The sequence below is a fragment of the Episyrphus balteatus genome, chromosome 4, assembly GCF_945859705.1.
Source record: "Episyrphus balteatus chromosome 4, idEpiBalt1.1, whole genome shotgun sequence".
Classification (NCBI taxonomy): domain Eukaryota; kingdom Metazoa; phylum Arthropoda; class Insecta; order Diptera; family Syrphidae; genus Episyrphus; species Episyrphus balteatus.
The window spans coordinates 27302909-27311359 of record NC_079137.1 but is presented as its reverse complement, the minus strand read 5'-3'; positions in this window follow the sequence as shown (position 1 = coordinate 27311359).

Here is an 8451-nt window from a genome sequence, read left to right as displayed (position 1 = left end):
ACAAGCCAAACGCGAACCGGAAAAAAATTTTTCCCACGGGAGAATCAATTTTGAGGTGTGAAAATAAAAACTCGCGCGAATGCGGATTTAAATAGATTCTTATGTGACCAAATTTTTTTCCGCATCGCGTTTACCGAATTATAACATCTTTGGTGTTCGCTTACATATAATTAGCAACACGGCATTTTTTCATTTAATGAAGAAGCTTTCGAAGATCGACGAGTGTTCCAGTTTTTAATTCTTAAGTAATTTTCTGAGATTCACTCAATTTAAAAGATATTTGCTTACTTTTTTTTATATATGTATTTGTATATGTATGTATATGATGTGGAGAGATATTGCGAAAAAATTTAGAAGATGAGATTTCAGCCCCACTATGAATTTTGACTTTCCTAATTGGTTACAAATTTTTAATCGATTTGCCAAAAATCCACAGGAGTTTTGTGTGAACTTTTGACCCTCGTGGGGGGTGGGTTGTAAGTCCATAATTGATTTGTGGAGCTATGACCCACACTTGTGAGCCAAAAGTCCATTATGGACTTTTGGCCTGTGGACTTTTGATCCTGCACCATTTTCTGTCACTTAATTGTGACACACAAACACATTTGTAAAAAAACTTCATCACATGAATATTTTTTTTTATTAAATCAAACACACACTTTTTGCCACTTTCACTGTATTTAACTAATTTTTGCAATACAAAACCACAAAAATTTCAGCTTAATTTCTCAAAATAAATTTAAATTAATTGACGTTTGTATCGATTTAACACATGGTATAAAAAGACAAGGTATGATCATTAGAGCCGCCATCTTACAAAATGGGGTAATAAGGTTTTGACGTTTGGCATTTGGCAAAGTCAAAAGCAACAACAATTTCCAAGACAAATTTGTTTACAACAACAATTTCAATGGGCTGGGCTGTCAAAACCTTAAGTAGCCATAAGTTTTGACAGTTCTCGATACTGAGTTTTTTCTTCTCTTTTTATACCATGGATTTAACATTCAAATTTGAAGTTCTCAGCGATTTCTCGCATGAAAGTAAAACATTGCTAGGTTGAACATAAATATTTTTTAACAACTTAGATTAAACTTAATTAAAATAAAGACTATGTTCGACCTAGCTATGATTCAAATTTATGATCCGTATGAGCAAATGGGCCTAAGTTGCTAAAAAATATTTATTTTCAAACTAGCAATGATTTACTTTCATGATATAAATCGCTGAGAACTTCAAATTAAAAAGTCAAATCATTAGAAACGTCAAATAATTAAAATTGATTTTGAGCAATTTAGCAATTAAAATACAACAATATTGTTAAATTTTCAAGTTTGTGTCTTTATTTTGCTGAAGAAAGGTGTAAAAAAGTATATTTGAGCCAAAAATAAGTGATAATTGGTTAAACAAAAATTATTCGTGTGTGTGTGTAAATGTGCTGGTGTGTCAAAATTAGTCAAAGAAATATGACAGCAAAATAGTGAACCTCATAGAAAAATCTGTGGTGTAAATTGTACCACCTGTGTAGGGTTTAAGTTAATAAATGTGAGTTTATTTTTATTAAATTGATAATTCATGTCCTTTGTACTACCGACATCAATTTTCTAAGCTACATTCTTGCTTTTTTCATAAAATAAAAGTGCTTAAGTAGAACATAACAGCTTATGTTCTACTATTTCTTCCCCCTAAGTTATGTATATGTTCAATAGACTGATTAAAAAAAAATGTATTTATTTTTTATTCAAAGCATAACCGAAAATATTGCTGGAAATGACGAAAAAAAAAATACTGTTAAAGTTTCAGCCCTCAATATTAACATTAAGTACCGTTGCATCGCGAATTTCTATTTCCCATATGATTGACATGGGAAAGATTGTGTTTTTGAGTTTGGACTTTTAGTTTTATAACTTTTTAATGGTTCATCAAAAAGGCTAGATTTAATCATTTTCTTGTATAAAATTGAACGCTCTACAAAAAAGCTCTTAGGCCCATTTGCTCATACGGATCATAAATTTAGATCTTAGCTAGGTCGAACATAGCACTTCTGTTTTACTTAGTTTATTCCAAGTTGCTAAAAAATATTTATGTTAATCCTAGCAATGGGCACGTTCAAACACCTATCGGATAGGCTATCTGGGATACCCGAATTTGGAATATCTCTTTAAACCAAAAGCTATCCAGATAGCTTGCCAAAGCAGCTACAAAAAAAAAATATGTAAATATTGAAGAGAGAAATTTTTTTCTTTTGAGCATATTCCTTTTTTTTATTGTTGCATAGAGAAATCTTTTTCTTTTGAGCATATTCCTTTTTTTTATTGTTGCATAGTTCTTGTACAATCGATTTAACTTTAATTCTTGCAAATTTATTTTATTTTCAAGCTGAATAATCGCGCGAATAGAAATCAAAATACAAAATAGCCAAATATTTATCAGCTGCTCACTCGGATACCTGAGGTATACCAGAAATTCTCGGATACCTTCAGATTATTTTTTGACAGAAAATGGTTCGTTTCTTTGCTAATTTTTAACATTGTTTACAACAACAAAAAGCTATCCGATAGCTTTATGTTAACTGTTTGAACGTGCCCAATGATTTACTTTCATGCGAGAAATCGCTGAGAGCTTCAAATCAAATTGTCAAATCGACACAAACGTCAGTTAATTTAAATTGTTTTTGAACAATTTACGGAAAATAATTCAAGAAATGATGTTTAATTCAATAAAAAACAAATTATTAATTTGAAAGATTTATTTTTGTGTATGTATTTGTGTGTCATTGTGTTTGTTTGTATTGTGTGTGAAAATTTTGACAGCAAAATGTTAAAAAATGTATACGAATTTGTGCGGCAAATTGTACCATCTGCTACTAGTTAACACGTATAAAGTAAGTTAACCGTTCATAAACTTATAATTATTGTTCACTTTACACCCAAAATCATTTTTAAGGGGTGTTTTTTTCTTTTTTTCGCAGTTAAAATTGCTTAAGAACATAAAACCCTTATGATCTACTATTTCCTCATCCTAAATAATGTTAAACTTAGTCAGATTTAGGGGTTACTTTTAAGTTCGTGCAAACCGGTATGTGAAACTTAGGCCTTTATGATTTACTTAAATATTTAAGACTCGTTTCAGCAAATGGGCCTTAATAATTTTTTTTTTTTAAACTGCCCCGTTTCGAAGTTATTCAACTTTAAAATATAAAATGTAATTTTTTCTTCATTTTTGTTCAATTTTTTGACGAAACTATTAGGTTTTTCCAAAAATTTGGCAAAATTTTCGAATATTTGTATTCTTGTATTTTTTTGAATCAGTCTAGTGTTCAACTTAGCGAGATTTAGGACGAAGTTTGAATTTCGTGTAAACCGATATGTGGAACATAGGGTTTTATGTTATACTTAAATACTTAAGTATCGTAATGGGCCTTTATGTTTAAATTAATTAACAACTTGTTTTGTGAATTTTTTGTTATGAAGAAAAATTGATTTTATTTAGTCTATTGAATAGACCCTTTTGGATGGAACAAATTCGTTCAAGAGTTTTTATTGGCGATTATGATTCCTTGGCATACAAGAATGCTCCAGCCAAAAGTGCTACTAAATCCATTGGTGCATTTCTGAGAAAACGGCAACACTGGTCGGTTTTCAGTTTTTTTGATTTAACTCGAAAATCAAGCCTGATTTTGAAATGGTTCAAAGACACTTTTTATAGCAAATTAAATTTTCTGTCAAGTTAAGATGGTTAAAAAATTTTAAAAATTATTTTTGACTAATATTCTAACCTAAAATCAAAGAAAAAAAAGTTAAAAAATTGACAATTTTATTTTTTTTTACTAAATCAAGGGGCATTTTGTGTATGTAGCCGGGACATCCAAACTTTGTACTTATGAAATAAAGTAGAGGTAAAATCCTTTGATAATATGCAATTTTTAATTTTTTTTGTCAAGAAACAACTTAAATGTACCTATTCAAAAATTAGCACTTTTTCTAAATTTTTGACTTTTTTAGTTAAAAGCAAGTTTTTAAAACTCGATAAAATCGTATTAATTGGTAACTTTTAGACTTTTAAAGTAAACATACTTCGAGGGATTGATTTAATATAAACTAAATATGACAAACAAAAAAATTTATTTGCATCCTTATGGCTTTTTGTGCAATTTTGTGTATGTGCATTTTTATAAATTCGGGTCGAATGGATGGACGGAGAGCCATTAGCTTTGGTCTATTGCATAGAAGAACATTTAATACCAACTCTTTTACTGTTTTCAATGGCCTGAAAAACAATTCTTGTAAAATCCGCGACCAACGAAAAGTTTCTCTTGAAACAAAATAGCTCAGGCAAATTAGCAAATCAAATTGCACTTTTCGCGGGACAAATTTTTTTCATGGAACGTGTTTAGGTGAATGTCCTTATCGTAAAAGTGAATAACTCCATTTTTACTCATTTAAACCAAAAATGTCCGAGGATAGACTTATTATCAATTAAATTATCTAAAAAATGATATACAAATGAATTCCGTGAGTTAGTTAAATTCAATTTTATAGTCGGTCAAAGTCCGGGTTCTTCTCTCAAGGTTAAGACAATATGACATTTTTTAAAATATCTGAAGAACTTTTGATTTGTTTGGGATTTTCTAAAAGAATGAAATATAGCACTTTTAATTATCTATGAAATGAGCCCTTTATCGTTACTGTAACCAACATAATGTATAAGTTATCTAACGTCGAAGTTCACATTCTACCAGTCAAAAGTGAGAAAATATCAAGTTTTTTTCTATTAGACCGAGCAAATTTTTGAAGTGGAGGTATAACCAAAATATAAGTAAACAGTTTTTTAACTATATTCGTCTAAATATTGAATTCAAAGTTTGAAATCTTTAATGTTAACCTTTATATGGTTTTCGAGGTTTTAAATGAAGTGAATTTTCCAATTAATGTGAATAAGCTAAAGTGACACTATTTAAAATTTCCTAAACATGAACACCTCAATCTCAGCATTACGATAAGTATAACTCAAGATATGAGGCGTGTAAGCCGTTATGTTTTCGAGACTATTGTGTTTAATTTTTGATTGTTTATTTGAACTATTGAAATCCCAAATATGTTCAGTTTAAAAATCGTATATCATGACTTCGACGTTTGTTGCTTCTACAATGTGATGGTTACAAAAACAATAAAGGGTTCATTTCATAGATAATTAAAAGTGCTATAATTCATTCTTTAAGAAAATCCCAAACAAATCGAAAGTTCTTCAGATATTTGAAAAAATGTCATATTGTCTTAACCTTGCGAGAAGAACCCGGACTTTGACCGACTATAAAATTGAATTTAACTAACTCACGGAATTCATTTGTATACCATTTTTTAGATAATTTAATTGATAATAAGTTTATCCTCGGACATTTTTGGTTTAAATGAGTAAAAATGGAGTTATAAAATAAAAACGGCACCGACCTCTTTTCCAAGATGGCGGCTGTTCCCGATATCTTATCATCCCAAAAAATTCACTTTTACGATAAGGACATTCACCTAAACACGTTCCATGAAAAAAATTTGTCCCGCGAAAAGTGCAATTTGATTTACTAATTTGCCTGAGCTATTTTGTTTCAAACTCATTAGAGTATTTTTTTCGTTTTTCAAGAGAAACTTTTCGTTGGTCGCGGATTTTACAAGAATTGTTTTTCAGGCCATTGAAAACAGTATAAGAGTTGGTATTAAATGTTCTTCTATGCAATAGACCAAAGCTAATGGCTCTCCGTCCATCCATTCGACCCGAATTTATAAAAATGCACATACACAAAATTGCACAAAAGCCATAAGGATGCAAATAAATTTTTTTGTTTGTCATATTTAGTTTATATTAAATCAATCCCTCGAAGTATGTTTACTTTAAAAGTCTAAAAGTTACCAATTAATACGATTTTATCGAGTTTTAAAAACTTGCTTTTAACTAAAAAAGTCAAAAATTTAGAAAAAGTGCTAATTTTTGAATAGGTACATTTAAGTTGTTTCTTGACAAAAAAAAATTAAAAATTGCATATTATCAAATTACCTCTACTTTACCTCTACTTTATTTCATTAGTACAAAGTTTGGATGTCCCGGCTACATACACAAAATGCCCCTTGATTTAGTAAAAAAAAAATAAAATTGTCAATTTTTTAACTTTTTTTTCTTTGATTTTAGGTTAGAATATTAGTCAAAAATAATTTTTAAAATTTTTTAACCATCTTAACTTGACAGAAAATTTAATTTGCTATAAAAAGTGTCTTTGAACCATTTCAAAGTCAGACTTGATTTTCGAGTTAAATCAAAAAAACTGAAAACCGACCAGTGTTGCCGTTTTCTCAGAAATGCACCAGTATTCTTGTATGCCAAGGAATCATAATCGCTAATAAAAAGTCTTGAACGAATTTGTTCTGTTTTTGCTATGGAGCTCGGGTCTATTAAATAGACTATATTAAAGTATTTCTAATAATAAAAAAATACATAAAATCAGTTTTTTTTTCAATTAATGCAATACCATTTTTAATGATTTTGATCACAAAAAGAAGTAAACCACCTGATTCCTCGTATGAAAAGGAATTTTAGAAAAAATAAAATTGAAAATCATTAAAGCCGTTTTATAAAAAATTGTGTTTGTATGAGCGAATAATAAAAGTAAATTGAGTTGAAATAAAGTGTGTTCTTATTTGAATGGAAATATAAGTGGAAATTAAAATAAACAAAATAAGTTTTATTGTGAACCCGAAAAAAAACATTACAATATAAAAGTTTTCAAACATTAAAAAAAAATGGTATGCCATTTAATAAATAATTATTTAGGCCCATTTGCTGATACGATACTTAAATCCTTAAGCAAAACATAAACTGCTAAGTTCAACATAGTGGTTCGCACGAACGTCGAACTAAAACATAAATCTCACTAAGTTGAACATAACTTAGGGGGAAGAAATTGTAGAACTTAAGCGGTTTATGTTCTACTTAAGCATATTTATTTTACAAAATACCAGGAAACTTGGCGTAAAAAATACCACGGGTAGTAAAAAAGATTATTTTAAATCAAACTTAACTTACGTGTTAACATATTTTCCATATTAATCATCCGTGGATAGTAAACTTTTCTATGTAAGATTTTGTAGCACTCAAATTTGACAGTTTATCCAAATTATTCATACTTAAGGTTTGTGTGACGTATTTAATTATTTTCTTGTGTCAAATAAAAATTATTAAATTTTTGAAAAATTAGTAATTTTAAAAAAAAAGATTGAAGGACACACACAAACACTTAAATATTTAACCAACATTTATTAGTATTTAATAAAAAAAATCAAAAAACTTGAATTTAAAATTTATTTGACATTTGAATCAAAATTCGCAGGGATTTCTAGCATGAAACTAAATCATTGCTAGGTTGAACATAAATATTATTTAGCAACTTGGAATAAACTTAGTAAAATATAAGAGCTATGTTCGACCTAGTTATGATTAAAATTTATGATCCGTATGAGCAAATGGGCCTTAATACTCAAAACGAATTTTCGAAATATTTCAGTAACCTGTTTTCAAAAAATTGATTTTTCAAAAAAAAATTTTGGAATATTTTTTATAAATCCAAAAATATGTTTTGTTTTTAATTTTCTGAAATTTTAATATTACGGTTACTATTACGCTTTTAATAAATTTTACTTTTTCCGTGCGCTATAGGTCTTTCTTCAATATACTTAGTTAGTACTAGTCGACGTTTCGGGTATGCTTATACCCTTCTTCAGGACTCTAATAAAAAAACATGACTTAAAAATGTTAAAAAAAGGAATAAATTACCTAGTATTTGTGAAATATATTAAATATATTTTAACCTCTAAGGTTTCTAACTTCTTGGAAAGTTGCTTGTTTTTGTTTTTAATTTTTAATATTTCAAAATTTCAACAATTGAAGTCTTGAAAAAGACTTTCGTTTTATCAAAATTTCAAAATAATGAAGTTTAATAAATTTCTATTTGATAAGAAATTAAAATTTTTTATAAAAACAAAAATAAATCTTACCTAAAATTCTTGTCAAAAAAGATAAGATTTAATCTAAGATACTTCTTTGGACAAACTACAGTATTATCTGTATCTAAAATATGCAACATTTCTAGCAACATTCTCTTACTATACTGTTTTTCTGTTTGTAAAATGTCTACATTATTGAAATCTGGTCTATGTCCTTCATCTAAACAATGTAAAGCTAACGCTGTTTTTTGGGACTGTTAACAGGAGATCGGATTGTGAGGGACAGTCTGTTTGTCCAAAGAAGTATCTTAGATTAAATCTTATCTTTTTTGACTAGAATTTTAGGTAAGATTTGTTTTTGTTTTTATAAAAAATTTGAATTTCTTATCAAATAGAAATTTATTAAACTTCATTATTTTGAAATTTTGATAAAACGAAAGTCTTTTTCAAGACTTCAATTGTTGAA